The sequence below is a fragment of the Eleutherodactylus coqui genome, chromosome 1 (genome assembly GCF_035609145.1).
Source record: "Eleutherodactylus coqui strain aEleCoq1 chromosome 1, aEleCoq1.hap1, whole genome shotgun sequence".
NCBI classification, from domain to species: domain Eukaryota; kingdom Metazoa; phylum Chordata; class Amphibia; order Anura; family Eleutherodactylidae; genus Eleutherodactylus; species Eleutherodactylus coqui.
Genome location: NC_089837.1, coordinates 279,146,053 through 279,162,941, shown reverse-complemented (window position 1 = coordinate 279,162,941; position 16,889 = coordinate 279,146,053). Strand labels below are relative to the sequence as shown.

Sequence of the window (16,889 nt, the reverse complement as noted above, 5' to 3'; positions counted from 1 at the left end):
CGCCTGTGCTTGTCCACGTGTCCGTTGTTAAGTGGGCCTTGGCAGTAACCGCGTTGGTGAGGGCGCGTACAATGTTGCGGGAGAAGTGGTCGTGCAGGGCTGGGACAGCACATCGGGAAAAGTAGTGGCGACTGGGAACCGAGTAGCGCGGGGCCACCGCCGCCATCATGCTTTTGAAAGCCTCCGTTTCCACAAGCCTATACGGCAGCATCTCCAGGCTGATCAATTTGGCTATGTGCACGTTTAAAGCTTGAGCGTGCGGGTGCGTGGCGGCGTACTTGCGCTTGCACTCCAACACTTGCGCTAGCGACGGCTGGACGCTGCGCTGAGAGACATTGGTGGATGGGGCCGAGGACAGCGGAGGTGAGGATGTGGGTGCAGGCCAGGAGACGGTAGTGCCTGTGTCCTGAGAGGGGGGTTGGATCTCAGTGGCAGGTTGGGGCACAGGGGGAGAGGCAGTGGTGCAAACCGGAGGCGGTGAACGGCCTTCGTCCCACCTTGTGGGGTGCTTGGCCATCATATGTCTGCGCATGCTGGTGGTGGTGAGGCTGGTGGTGGTGGCTCCCCGACTGATCTTGGCGCGACAAAGGTTGCACACCACTGTTCATCGGTCATCTGCACTCTCAGTGAAAAACAGCTAGACCTTTGAGCACCTCGGCCTCTGCAGGGTGGCATGGTGCGAGGGGGCGCTTTGGGAAACAGTTGGTGGATTATTCGGTCTGGCCCTGCCTCTACCCCTGGCCACCGCACTGGCTCTTCCAAACTGCCCTGCTGCTGCACTTGCCTCCCCCTCTGAAGACCTGTCCTCAGTAGGCTTAGCAAACCAGGTGGGGTCAGTCACCTCATCGTCCTGCTGCTCTTCCTCCGAATCCTCTGTGCGCTCCTCCCTCGGACTTACTCCAATTACTACTACCTGAGTGATAGACAACTGTGTCTCATCGTCATCGTCCTCCTCACCCACTGAAAGCTCTTGAGACAGTTGCCGGAAGTCCCCAGACTCATCCCCCGGACCCCGGGAACTTTCCAAAGGTTGGGCATCAGTCACGACAAACTCCTCCGGTGGGAGAGGAACCATTGCTGCCCATTCTGGGCAGGGGCCCGGGAACAGTTCCTGGGAGTCTGCCTGCTCCTCAGAATGTGTCATTGTAATGGAGTGAGGAGGCTGGGAGGAAGGAGGAGCAGCAGCCAGAGGATTCAGAGTTGCAGCAGTGGACGGCGCAGAACTCTGGGTGGTCGATAGATTGCTGGATGCACTATCTGCCATCCACGACAGGACCTGCTCACGCTGCTCATTTTCTAATAAAGGTCTACAGCGTGGACCCATTAATTGTGAGATGAATGTGGGGACGCCAGAAACGAGCCTTTCTCCTAATCCCGCAGCAGTCGGCTGTGATACACCTGGATCAGGAGCTCGGCCTGTGCCCACTCCCTGACTTGGGCCTCCGCGTCCTCGCCCGCGTCCACGTCCTCTAGGCCTACCCCTACCCCTCAGCATGGTGTATTACCAGTAGTGCAGAAACAGAACGCTGTAATTAAATGTGCCGCTTATTGGCCTGTGGTTGGAGGCTGACTTCGCTTACGGAACGCACAGCAGAGCCAGGAAAGAATTTTGCGCAAGCCCGCTGTAACACTTAGCTGGCTGCGTATTAATTAGGACTACTACCCCCAGCAGAGACGCAGTACAGTCAGGACGGTCACAGGCAGCCCAGATATATTTTTTTGTCCCAAATTTTTTTGGAAAAGCCCACTGCCTATATAGACAGTATATGTCTTTCACGTTTTTCACTGTCCCTGCCTCAGCACTACTGGCCCTATACTATGTAAAATTATTGCAGACTGTTTCCCTCTGGACAGGATGACAGCAATGATGTAACGGGCAACGCAGAGCCAGGAAAGAATTTTGCGCAAGCCTGCTGTAAACTTAGCTGGCTGCGTATTAATTAGGACTACTACCCCCAGCAGAGACGCAGTGCAGTCAGGACGGTCACAGGCAGCCCAAATATATTTTTTTGTCCCAAATTTTTTGGGGAAAGCCCACTGCCTATATAGACAGTATATGTCTTTCACGTTTTTCACTGTCCCTGCCTCAGCACTACTGGCCCTATACTATGTAAAGTTACTGCAGACTGAGGACGCAATGCTCTGCACGGCCGATATACAAAAAAAAATTTGCAACACTGCAAAAAGCAGCCTCAACAGTAATGCACACGGTCAGATGTGGCCCTAAGAAGGACCGTTGGGGTTCTTGAAGCCTAAAATCACTCCTAACACTCTCCCTATAGCAGCTCCAGCATCAGCAGTACTTTCCCTGAGCTATGTCAGAATGCATCTGTGGCGAGCCGCGGGAGGGGCCGATTTATATACTCGGGTGACACCTGATCTCGCCAGCCACTCACTGCAGGGGGGTGGTATAGGGCTTGAACGTCGCAGGGGGAAGTTGTAATGCCTTCCCTGTCTTTCTATTGGCCAGAAAAGCGCGCTAACGTCTCAGAGATGAAAGTGAAAGTAACTCGAACATCGCGTGGTGCTCGTCACGAGTAACGAGCATCTCGAACACGCTAATACTCGAACGAGTATCAAGCTCGGACGAGTACGTTCGCTCATCTCTAACTATTAGTCATCATATTTGACAGATTTTTGACAGCATTATTACCTCCCTAACAGTAACAACAGTAACAACCATTCCGGTTAGTATTCTACAAGACAATTTTCCTGGTATTGATGTAACTCCATCCAAATATGTTGCGTAATTAGTTTTAAAACCTGTGAAAATATGGTCCTTAATGTTAATTGAAATTTATTTATATGTATGAATTATCTTTTTAGGTGAAATCACTGAGCTATGTCTACACAGTTTTTTATATTTATCATTCTTTAGTTACGGGAATGACTGACTAGCAAATTGTAAAGCATGTTTCTGCCACTTTTAATGTACAACTTTAATCATCCTCATTAGTTTTTTTAATGTGATTTTTATCATTGATTTCATATTACTGCTATGTTGCATATAGCATTCTGTGAATATATACCAAATTATCCATGTTCTTGTTCTAGGTATTACACGTTAAGTGTTTGTGACTTATACTCTAATGGACAAAAAAGATTATAGTGGCAGCATCAGAGGTGCATCATGAAGAAAATATTTATCTCATTCCATCTGGTAAAATAGCAACGTTTCAGCCTGGTGGCCTTTTTCAAGCATATACTCAAATAGAATCTTTTTAGAATTTAAAGCTGTGTTCACACAGACTATTTTTTCCAATGTGGGTCTCACATTCTAGTCCACAGCATAAGGGTGGCTCTACACGAGCGTGCATTTTGTGCGCGCATACGCGCGCACAAAAACACGCTTCTATTAGAATCAATGCATTTCCTATGGTGTGAGCACATGTCCATGCTTTACAAGCGTGTGCCTGCAAAGATAGGACATGCGTGCACCATAGGGAATGCACGCATTGTCTTCAATGGAGCCGTGGCTGCTGCCGGTTACTCTATTGAAAACAATGGTCTGCCGGCACCCCTGAATTGTTTTTCAGGGAAGAGCTTTACATATAAGCTCTTCCCTGAAAAAGAAGAATTTAGGTTTTTAAAGAAAAATTACCTGTCCGCCGCTGCCGTGTCCCATGTTACATGCTCCACCCCTGATCACATGACACTGACAGCTGAACATGGACTCCATACCCTGTTTCTGATGTTTTTTGGCTTGAAAAAGACCTTAATCTAGGTTAAAACGTTGCCTACTTTTAAAACTCTGAAACAATAAAAATGTTCCTTTAAACAAACTTTTTGCATCAGTTTATGCTCCCACCCTCTCTATGTCTTTTTCATTGTGTGCTTAAAGGGGCTCATTTCCATAACCCCTACAGTGGCTTTGCATTTTTTTGACTTTTTATAGTCTCTTTTTTCCTCCCCCCACTAGAATTCATTCTGTGGGTTGCTTTGTGAGTGCCGTAGGCTTTTCCTTTTTGGTCATATTTATAAAATGGACAGATACATAACGTTTGAGATCTAAGAGAAGAAAGATGGGTATAGCATTTTGCCTTTTCTGTGTGTTGCTGAGAATTGGCATTTCTGCCTGCTCTTGTACCCTTGTATTAGTAAGTGTGAGCTCTTTCTGTCATTATCAAGTTTGAAATCTGTAACAATCTCCTTTAAAAATCCTTTGTAAAGTACTTTGCACATAACAATTTTTGAAGATGGGTAGTTCCTTAGAAGAACGGCTATATTTTTGTGTAGTCATACTGGTTCTCCCCTGAAAAACACTAAGATCTTGGAACACCCTTAAAGCATTTATTTGGTGATGTGGTTGTGCTCAGAATTAGCCAATTAACTTTTTTAGGAAGGCCTACTTTATTTCCTAATCTAAACTTTTCTATGTCCTACCCTGCTTCTTCAATTACTTGGAAACCTAACCGCCTTCTTCTCACTGCATCCCCCAAACACTCCACTGCACCTCTAATTTGTATATACGCAAACACAGCTGCTGATTGACTCAGTTTTATGTATGCACAACCCCAATTCCAAAAAAGTTGGGATACTGTGTAAAATGTAAATAAACATAAAGAAAAAAAGAATGCAATGATTTGGAAATTTTATATAACTATAGCAATATTTTATTCACAATAGAACTTAGAACACATCAGAAGGCAGCAGCAAGTCTCAAAAAATTGGGGCAGGACCATGTCTACCACTGTGTAGCATCCTCTCAACAGTCTGTAAACATCTAAAAAGTGAGGAAACCACTTGCTGGAGTTTTGGCAGAGAAATATTGTCCCATTCTTGTTTTGAAGTTATTAAGAAAGCATAGAGTTTAGCTCATGTGAGGTAATTATCCTAATCTATTCTTCCTTAGGCCTTAGTCAGATGGGCGTTTTTTCGCGCGATTTGCGGATCGCATGACGGATGCGCATCCGCAAATCGCGTGACCGGTGCCCGAAAATCTGCTCCTAGCTGCGTTTCATTAGAAACGGGCCGGAGCTGTCCAGCGCATTGCATTCAATGGAGTGGCGATACAGCCTGCTCCATTGAAAGCAATGCGCTGCGGGCGAGTGTGGGATGAATTGTCGGGAAGGGCTTAAATATATAAGCCCTTCCCTGCAATTCATCCAGAAAAGTGTTAAAATAAAGAATATATATATACTTACCTGCTCCCGGCAGCCGGAGTTCCGCGCGGCCGGCCTGCAGTGGGTGTGAAGGGGGTGTAAGTCAGACCTGCCCCCTGATTGGCTCAGCGCTGAGCCAATCAGGGGACAGGTCTGACTCACACCCCCTTCACACCCACTGCAGTACGGCCGCACGGAACTCCGGCTGCCGGGAGCAGGTGAGTATGTATATATTTTTTATTTTAACACTTTTCTGGATGAATTGCAGGGAAGGGCTTATATATTTAAGCCCTTCCCGACAATTCATCCTGCGCTCGCCGGCAGCCCATTGCTTTCAATGGAGGCGGCTGTATTGCCGGCTCCATTGAATTCAATGGGCAAACATCGTTCTTCTTTGCCACAGCTGTTACAGCTGTGGCAGAGAAGAATGATTTGTCTTCTATATGTTCTCAATGGGGTCGGCGCTGCTGCCGCCGGCCCCATTGAGCGCATATAGAGAAGAGAACAGGAATCGCAGATCGCACATAGGTGCGATCTGCGATTTCTGTTCTATAATTTATCGGACGAGCGCATAAAAAGCGCTCATGTGTCCGATACCATTGCAAAGCAATGGTTTCATAAAATCGCCGGACGCATGCGCAAATCGCAGCAAAAAACGCCCGTCTGACTAAGGCCTTAATAAGACCTCATCTGGAATACTGTGTCCAGTTCTGGGCACCCCAATTTAAAATAGACATAGACAAACTGGAGCAATTTCAGAGAAGAGTTACCAAGATTGTGGGCAGTCTGCAAATCATGTCCTATGAAGAATGATTAAAGGATCTGGGGATGTTTAGTTTGCAAAAATATAAGGCTGAGAGGAGACTTAATAGCTGTCTACAAATATCTGATGAGCTGTCATACAGTGCAGCGGGATCATCCCTATTCTCATTTGCACAAGGAAAAACAAGGACCAATGGGATGAAACTGAAAGGGAGGAGACACAGATTAGATCTTAAAAAAACAAAACTTTTTGACAGTGAGGGTGATTAATTAGTGGAACAGGTTACCACAGGAAGTCTTCAAACAGGGGCTGGATAGACATAGGTCTCAGATTATTTAGTGAATCCTGCATTGAACAGGGGGTTGGACCCAATGAAACTGGAACTCCCATCAAACTCTATGATGTAGAATTCTAGCTGCTCAACAGCCCTGTGACATTGACAGATTTTTCGTTTCATAATGCACCAAATGTTTTCTATAGGTGAAAGGTCTGGACTAGAGGCATGCCAGTTCAGCACCCAGACTCTTCTTCTGCCAAGTCATGCTGTTGTGATTGATGTAGTATGTGGTTTAGCATTGTCTCGCTGAATTATGCAAGGCCTTCCCTGAAGAAGACATTGTCTGGATGGGAGCCTATGCTGTTCTAAGACCTCTATATACTGCTCAGTATTGATGGTGCCTATGTCAAGATGTGTAAGCTGCCTATGCCACAGTTATTAATACAACTCCATACAATCAGAGATACAGGCTTTTGAACTGTGCACTGATTACCGGATGGCCCTCTTATCTTTAGTCCACAGGAAATGGTATATTTGGTTTCTAAAAAGAATTTAAATCTTTGATTCTTCTGACCATAGAACAGTTTGCGGTTTTGCCTTAATCCATTTTAAATGAGATTTGACACAGAGAAAACGGCAGCATTTCTGGATTGTATTGATATATGGCTTCTTTACATGATATAGCTTTAACTTGTGGACTGCATGGTGAACTGTGTTCATAGACAATGATTTCTGGAAGTAAGGAATCATGCCTATTTTAATGCAGATCCACCTGATGGCCTTCAGATCTCAAGCATACAATATAGACTGTCAGTCTTGTCCTTTGTGGACATTAATTTTTCCAGATTTCCCGAACGTTTTAATGATATTATGTACTGTAGAGGGTGCAATATTCAGTCTTCACAATTTTACATTGACAAACATTTCTCTGAAATTGTTCCACAATTTTTAAATGTAGTTTTTCACAAATTAGTGAACTTCTGGCCAGAATGTGTTTTAGTAGAAAATTGCCCTTCCACAGTAGTTTTTCATTTGTACCACTTACTTTTCCATGCTTTTGTTAATCCTGTCCCAACGTTTGGAGATGTCCTGCTGCCATCAATTTCTAAATGAGTTACTTTTTGAAATAAAATGGAAAACGGTCTCACTTTCAACTTATGACATGTGTTCTATATTTTATTGTGAATAGAATATGGTTATATGAGATTTCCAAACATTTTTTTTCTAAACATTTATTTACATTTTACACAGCTTCCCAATTTTTTTTATTGGGGTTGTATGTATGTATAGGATCAGATGTACTTTATAGTCTGTAAGCACTTACAAACAAGGCCTCCCCCCTATTGTTCAAGATGTTTATGTTTTCCCCAATTTGTACACCGCTGCGGATATGGTGGTGCTACTTACTGTATTTTTTGCTTTATAAGACAAACCAGATGATAAGGCACACGTAGGTTTTAAAGGAAGAAAAATTATTTTGAACTCACCCAGACCAGGCAGTGAGGGAGGTATTACAGGAAGAATAAAAAGCAGTAGTACCGCCTTGGAATAAAGTATATACCACTAGGTCAACATGTCATTCAGGATTCAGGGACAGCTAATTGTAAATAGTCTTATTACTTGTCACCCAGCTGTAGCTAGCGCCTTGTTGGGCAGGTATTTATTATTATTCATAGCACTAAGTGTATGTGCCAGTGGCTGAAGTGTTTGAATTGGATTTCCTTGCTATCACTGAATATTAAAGAAAATATAAGTAATGTGGACTTTTGAATGAAATGAGTGTGTCGCCATGTCCTGCAGACATTGCCACAATAGATTTTATTAACAACACATAAAATATTTGTAATTCACCACATTAACTTTTCATCCTGATATGTGAACTGAGTAGAGCAATAGCTTGATGTTTTTCTTTAAACGCTCCACCTAACATTCTAGAATGTTATGCCTGATTTTAGGCTCCTGTTTCTGGATGTTACAGAGTACAAATCAATGCATTCTAAACTCCACAAGGAAACAAGAATGCAAACTTTACTTGAATATGGTTAACCCCTAGAGGACATGGCCTATTTTGGACTTGAAAATAGTGTGACAATTTTGGGGGATCTCCACTTAAAAAAAACTTTCTATATTTTACCGTAAAGATAGCCATATAGGGGCTTCTGTTTTTGTGTGGCGAGCTGTAGTTTTTATTTGTACCATTTTGTCATAAATATAATGTATTTTAGAACTTTTAGGGGTTTTTTTTGTAGTTCACTAGGTAGTGTAAACGCGTTTTGCTGTAATAACAAGAATACGAAAATGTTTCAACTTTTACATAAATAAACCTCCTTTTTGTGGAAAATATATATTTTTTTGCATCACTGCATCCAAATATGCATACATTTTTTATTATGTGAGGGCTTCTTTTATGACAAGCTGTAGTTTTATTGGTGACATTTTTGGGGACATTGCTTTTTTGATAACTTTTAGGCTGGTTTCACATGGCGGAAAAACTCACATGAATATTAATCCCATTCCTTTGAAAGGAGTCATATACATGAGCAAATAAATCGTGGCATGTCCTATCTTTTCACATTTCTTGGAACACATTACCCATAGTTTTCAATGGGCCAATAAACAAATTGCATGGCATACGATGCAAGTTTTCCCATTGAAAACAATGGGGAACACTTGCTAATCCACCTGAAAACCGCGCCGGAGCATCGCTACTTCAAAGAAGTGATGGGAGACGGTTTTGCTAGAAAAATGAAGAGGTCTTTGGACAGCCATTTTCAGGTCTCTCCACAGATATTTGATTGGGTTCAAGCCAGGGCTCTGGTTGGGCCATTCAAGGACATTCACAGAGTTGTCCCTCAGCTACCCCTGTGTTGTCTTGGCCGTGTGCTTAAGGTCATTGGTTTATTGATAGGCGTTTTTTTTTGCCCAGTGCTTTGGATCAAGTTCTCATTAAGAATATCTTTGTCCTTTCCTCTATTCAGGTTTCTATTAACCCTGAGTAGTCTTCCTGATCCAGCCGCTGAGAAACACCCCCACTACCAAGCTTCATCGTAGGGATGGTATTGGGCAGCTGATGAGCAGTAGACTGTGACAAACATGATTCAGCGATCTGATTAAACCAAAATTGATCTATATTATATTTGTACACCGCTGAGAGAGAGAGAGAGAGAGAGAGAGGCTTCTTTCTGATCACTCTGCCATAAAGCCCAGCTTGGTGGAGTGCTGCAGTGATGATTGACCTTCTGGGAGTTTCCTCATCTGCACATATGATTTATGAAGCTCAGTCAGAGTGACAATTGGATTCCTGCTTAATTGTAAAAAGGAGAAAATAATAGGCCATGGGTGCAACCCTTGTTACGTAAAGGCACGTAAAAGCAAAGGGATTATAAAAAGCTGGTGATTGAGGTGGCAAAATTAATTTCTCCTGACACCCAAGAAACCTTAGCGACCACAGTGGCGGGCTCCCTGCGCCAGCTTCAGGAGTTTGCGGCAGATCATGGCAGTCGTCTGGAGAATATAGAACACAAAATTGAGAATATGTCATCGGAGTGTAGCTCTGCTTCTAAATGCATAGATCAGTTACTGAGTGATAACAAGAAATTATGGGATCGTCTAGATGACTTAGAAACCAGATCGAGACGAAATATGCATCAGTCTTACTTAGTACCCAGAGTCTTACTTATAAAAGGACTTGTGCCAGCTGTGCGAACTCACCATTCCAAATGCCCTTAGCATCACACATACCTGCAAAGTTGAATGTGCACACAGATTGGGGCCAGATATCCGATCTGCGAGGGATAATACAACCTCCACTCAGAGGCGTAACTTAAAGCTCCTGGGCCCCAATGCAAAATGTGTAGCAGGGCCCCTAATTATAATGTTTTATTAATAGTATTGGGCTCCCTATATGGAGAAGAGATGCCTTATGGGCCCCCTAAAGCTCCTGGGCCCGGGTGCAACCGCATCCCCAGCACCCACTATAGTTACGCCCTTGCCTCCACTACAAAACAGCATCCTAGACCAGTTATTGTGAAGTATCTAGACTATACTGATAAATCAAAACTTATTGGAAATTGGGGAGCAAAAAATTTTGATCTTCGCCAATTTTTATCTGAGGTCTAACGCAAAAGAAAGACTTTCTCGCCAATTTGTTCTGCATTATACAGGAGGCAGCTGAAGTTCTCACTTTTGTATCCAGCGTTCCTGAAAGTATACCATACGGATGGTATCTGTCTCACATTCCACGATCCGGTGAGGGCAGAGAAAGAACTTCAGCTGACATCACCCTGTGTTTCACCAGATAGACGGATAGTTGCCCCCCTAATGTGTCACGAGATGTCGGACATTGGCGGGGAACCATCCTAAGCCCTTCCAAAACACCAAAGGAACAGAGGTGCAAGTCTATACCATCACCACAGGACAGCGGGGATTGGCAGGGACACATCCCAAGTCCTTCCACTGCGCCAAAGGAGCAGAGGCGCAAGACTATACCAACATCGGCACCAACCACATGAAGTCTGAGAGGAACGACATGAGTATGCCGAAGTAAATGGCAGCTTTACTTGAAACAAGGACTGTTGCAGTACTGTAATTCCAATGAAGCTGATGCTAAAATATAAGTATTATATTTTTGAGGCTTAGCGTGAACATTTTTTCTGGAGTGGAGTTATTGATTTAAATCTTTTGATTCTGTATGTAATGTATATAGGAGCAAAGAAACAATGCGATTCCTACATTGTTGTAACCGTGCTGCGATAGGTAGATTTGCTCCTGAAGTTGTTCATGAAGTGGAAATAAAGGAAGTCAACTCATGCATTCTCTTTTCGGGTTTATGCTAGGCATTCTTCCCTAAAAGAGACTACATTTTTGTTTTGATTCTCTGCATCGTGCTAGACGCAGCATTGAGAACATAGTTTTTTTTTGTTTCTGGTTCAGTTGTAAACAGGTGGATTTATTGGTGTTCTACAGTGTATATATATATATATATATCTTCAGTATATAAGCAATAGACATAAGCGAGCATACTTGCTAAGGACAATTACTTGATCGCACATTGTCCTTAGCAAGTACCTGCCCACTCGGAAGAAAAGGTTCCTAAAGCACTCTGATAATCCTCAATTATTATGGAACACATCTAAAACGTTTTTTAGGGGAAGATTGATCTCACACGTAGTCTTACTAAAAAGGAACATCAGGGACAAAATAGATAATTTTGGTGCACTCTTGTGCAAGGCATATACTTTATTTCAATCAGGGCCAAGTCCTCATAGTAAACAGAAATGGGTAGAGATTAAGGAACAGTCTGAAATATAGCTACAAAAACGGGAACAGTTATCACACTCGCGTAAAGAGGCTCGGTTATTCAAATTTGGGAATAAGGCAGGAAAATGTATGGCCTATTTGGCAAGAGGACTGTTCGTTGCATCAAATATATCAGGTCTGAAAGATCAATTTGGCAAATTACACACACACATACACAAAAGAAATTATATTTTCTTTGAATTCTACTCGAAATTATACAGACACCACTGAATACCTTCAGATATTCCAGTTGATGTCCTGACCAACATAACACTGCCCTCCCTGTCTGAAGAGCAGTGCGCTCTTTTAAATTCTCCCATATCACAGATTGAAATAAAAGAAACCATTTCAAATTTGAAAAACAACAATGCCCCGAGATCAGATGGGTAAACAGGAGAGTTTTTCAAAATTCTTAAAAACCTGATGTTCCCATTACTAGAGAATTTATTCAATGGATACATGCAGAAGAAGCCTATGCCACAGAAACGAATACAGCCCATATTCAATTACTCCCTAAACCTGGTAAAGACCTTACTGATGCAAAGGCATATAGACCAATCTCCCTGATAAATACGGACTTAAAATTGATGGCAAATATTATGGCGGACCGCCTAGCCAACATAATGCCACAGGTGATTTCTCCTTTATGATCCGGGTTTGTGAAGGGCAGAGCTGCTATCACAAATGTACGGAAAATTCTGACATTCCTTGACGAAATGAAAATTAGCCCATCAAATCACCCCTATTTGGCGCTCCTGACAATTGATGCCAAAAAGGCGTTCGATAACATTTCATGGCAATGGGTGGGGGACGGTGATCGACAAAAAGGGTTTTTTGCTCCTATATATGGAACTTATATGCCTCTCCACAGGCACAAATCTACACCCCCGGATTTCTATCAACAAGTTTTTCAGGGTGCCCCCTCTCTCCACCGCTCTTCAATATTGCAATAGAACCACTGGTGCGTATGCTGAAAAGGAGTAGAGAGATAGAAGGAATCAAAATTCGTAATATGGAAGTTAAAACTATTTTGTTTGCAGATGATATTTTACTAGCTCTTGCACAACCGCATAGAGACTTGCCGCGGGTTTTCGATTTACTTAAATCATTTGGGAGACAATCGGGCTTTAAGGTTAACACCACAAAATGTGAATTATTGGATATTTTCCCTGGGGTAAAGTAAACAACTTTGATACTAAAAGAATCCCTGTTACCATAGCTAAGACGCATGTAAAAAACTTCGGCATAAACATACTGTAGGTAAAGCCCCTAAAAATTTATATAAGCTGAATTATTTCCCAATAGTACATAAAATTATAAGTGAACTCGATAGATGGAGCAAACTCCCGCTATCATTTCTAGGGCTATGCCACCTGATTAAAATGATCAGTTTCCCAAAGCTCCTCTACCCTGTGCAAACCATCCCGCTCCTGCTACAATGACAGGATTTGACAAAGCCTTACTCTGCATTCACCGCATTTATTCGTTCTCACAAATGCCCACGTATTGCTTTGACAAAGCTTATACTTTCCAAAAAAAAAGGGGGGGGCTCAATTTCCCTGACATACGCGCATACAACGTTGCCAGTCTTGTGCGGCACTATCGATTGGTTACAGAGATCTAATCACTTTTCAAACTATGGCCTGGAAACAGCTGCTACATCCTTGGAGTCCAAATGCCCTTTTACACATGGGGTTTTCCAATCTCCCACCAGGGGTTAAACACTCTACTATGACAAAGGACAGTATCGCTGCCTGAAAAAAAACAACTCGCAAATCGTACAGGTTATCATTCAAATTGTCAAAACACATGGATTTTTGGGGACACCAAGAGTTCAGGGAGGACCGGGACAATAAAATGTTTGAACTATGGCGCGACAGGGGCATTGAGACAGTCCAATACCTCCTCCATCATGAAGAACCTAGATATAGATCACTGAAAGAGATGTGTGCTGTATATGATCTACCTATGTCTCACTTTCTACCGTATGCACAAATACGGAACTTCCAACTAGGCTAGTTGATTTCTCTAAAGAGACGATACTTAACCCTATTGATTTACTTATTAGAAGTTCTAGACAGAGGCATCCGATTTCTGATTTGTACTCCAGGTTTAGGGAGGGATGGGAGACACAGGGCAACTCTTGGTTGTTCAAGCGATGGATACGGGAACTCGGAGATCCAGAAATACGACAGGGGATAGTGAAAGAGTGGGCCTCGATACAAAAATCCATAACAAATGCGATACAAAAAGCCATAACAAATGAGAGATGGTGGGAAACATACTTTGAAATTATGCATGGTGCAATATATGGCATTGATATTCCCTCACAACCCAGGGGTCCGGAAAGACTGCAGGCATGCTCCAGATGCTCTCAACCAAAAACTGACTTCTTACACGGTATCTGGCATTGCCCCAAAATAAGATAATTTTGGTTAGAGACTCAACTACTGGTGCGTGAGATTGGGGGACTGTCTATACAGTTAACACCACAGGTCTCCGTATTTCACTCTCTCACTGATCGGACAAAAAATTCCAATATCTGACACACGTACAATAGCTAATCCCCTGGGGGTGTCAGATATACTGCAACAGTTAAGGCATCTTTTGCGAATGGAAAGATTGGAGACGGAGAAGTGTGCAGAATCTCAAGCTCCTAAATTCTTTAAAAAATGGCAGGCCTTTATAGAGAAGTTCCTAGATGCAAACAAGATCAATGAATGTATGAAACCATTTAGTAACACAACTTGGTACCATATCCAGGCTGATGCAAACCGTTTAGAAAAATTCAAAATAACAGTCAATAGTCTTTGAATGTATAGGAAAATTGCTCTCAGGGAGATGATTAATCGATTAAAAAAATGAAAACCTTAAATTGTGAATAAATACAGTCTTAAACCAGCCAATAAAGCAACAAAGAAAATACATGATGCCACACTAGTAACTTTCCACCTTTTATTTAGAAGGACTAATAAAGTTTAAAAAATCAATAAGGGTTTATGTTACGATTTGCTTTGTTTTGGTTTTTTTCTTTACAACATGTACATGCAAATATATGGATATATATACTGTATAAAGGGGATATATGAAGATATGGATGAACACCTGGAAAAATATAAAATATCTCAGCTATTGAATGACAGCTGAGAGCTGCCTCTGATTAGTCCCTGCACTCAGCCAATCAGAGGCAGCACTCACTCACCCATTCATGAATGGGTGAGTGAGAGCTGCCTCTGATTGGTGAGGGCTGTGACCAATCAGAGGCAGCCCATTCAGCAGGCGGGGATTTTAAATCCCTGCCTGCTGAATACTACAGAGAGCAGTTCAGGAGAGCTGCCGGACCAACGTGTCTGAACTCCGGCTGCCGAAAAAAGGTGAGTATACTTTTTTTTTACACATTTGCAGGATGCTTTTCAGGGAAGGGCTTATATTTTAAGCCCTCCCCCGAAAATTCATACAGCGCTTGCCGGAAGCCCATTGCTTTCAATGGAGCCGGCTGTATTGTCAGCTCCATTGAATTCAATAGGCGAACATCGTTCTCCTCTGCCACAGCTGTGGCAGAGGATAGCGGGCAGCGCTCCTTTGATCGTGCCCCTTTCGCTGAAAACACTGCTAGGTGCAGATTTTTCAGCAAATCGTCAGCCCCGGTCATGCGATTTGCGGATGCACATCCGTTATGCGATCCGCAAATCGCAGGAAAAAAAGCCTGTGTGACTTAGGCCTATATATGTGTATGTATGCAGACAGCAATATGTGCCATAGATATGATGTGTTTTTGTTTGGTATTAAGAAAATGCTAATAAAAAAGGAGTTTAAAAAAAGAACAATAATAAAGTAATAGATTTTAACCTTTTGAATAATGCTACTAGATACAATAAATACATGAAATACTATCAGTAAAAGAAATAAATAAAATATCATAGTCATGAAAACAAAAAAATCAGGTCTGCTGTTGGTTTATCTATAAAGTAATTATCCGTGGGTTGTGCCCACGGTCCATAATTTTCTCCTTTTTACAATTAAGCATTTCTACCTATGTTGACGGTAATTGGACTGGCAGCACCCTACTAACTATTCTACAAAAACTATTCTAAATATTAGGATCAAATACCTAGCAGGAGCTACTCCACCCTTTTCTTCACTTAAATTGGGTTCTTGGTCACTTGTTGTACAAAGGCCCTTCTCCCCTGATTATTCAGTTAAGTCGGCCAGTTCTAGGATGAGTCCTGGTTTTTCCAAACCTTATCCAATTAAGAATTATGGAGGCCACGGTGCTCTTGGGAACCTTCAGTGCAGCATAAACGTTTTGGTAGCCTTCTCCAGATCTGCGCCTCCACACAATCCTGTCTCTGAGCTCTACAGGCAGTTCTTTCTGCCTCATGGCTTAGTTTTGGCTCTGAAAAGTATTGTGAGCTGTGAGAACTTATATACACAAGGATGTGTCTTTTAAAATGATGTCCACTCAACTGAATTTACCACATATGGACACCAATCAAGGTGTAGAAACCCCATCAAAGATGATCAAGAGAAATGTGAGTCCCCAGAGCTAAATTTCATCTATCATACCAAAGGTTCTGAATAATTCAATGCAAAATGTTAGTTTTTCATTTTTTTTAAAATTACAGATTTCTAACATTCTGTTTGCACTTATTCATTATGAAGTATGGAGTGCAGAATGATGGGGGAAAAGGAACTTGATTTTTTTTTTTTCATTTGCACCAGACCAAAACATAACAAAATGTAAAAAGGTGAAGGGGTCTGCAGACTTTCCGAGGCTCACTGTAATTGTTTCATGCCTATTCCTAGGAGTGTACTTTCAGATTTTCAAGATGGAGACTAATAAACAGATGGTCTCTTGATGCTATGTTACTTGTGCTTCCCATCATTCTTGACAATACTCTACTATAGGCCCATTTAGACCCAACAATTCTCGTTCAAAAATTGCTCAAAGCGAGAATTGTTGGGTCCAACTGCATGGACATCGTGCAGTTTTCGTTAACGAGTCATTTATCGTTGTCTTTCAGCAAGCTGAAAGAGAGCAATGAGCCTTATCAGTGCTGCACGTTGAGTTCTCAGTGGGATACCGCTGCTACTATTGTTTCAGCTGGTATCCCGCTTGGAGAACACAGTCGGAGTACACCCCGCTCGAAGCTCTCAGCTGTATACCAGGTGAGCGCTCTGTGAACACTGCAGGAGTATGCAGAAGACAGCGCTCAGCTGTGTAACACCTGAGCGCTCCGAGAAGAAAACAGCTGTCTACAGAAGACAAGTGGCCCCGCGTATCTTCTGTATACTCCACTCGGATCTCTCAGCTGTATACTAGCTGAGCACTCCGAGAAGACAACAGCTGTATGCAGAAGATAGCGGTCCCGCTTGTCTTCTGCATACAGCGTGAGCCTTTATTTACACACTTACGCAAAGTGAATGCTCAAAACTGTCACTCCAACTG

General features: G+C 42.6%; 1 protein-coding gene across 1 annotated transcript in view; it reads right to left on the bottom strand.

Annotated features, from left to right (window-relative positions):
• ACACA (acetyl-CoA carboxylase alpha) overlaps positions 1 to 16,889 on the bottom strand; it is an 856,108-nt gene that overhangs the window by 294,720 nt on the left and 544,499 nt on the right. The window lies entirely within an intron of this gene.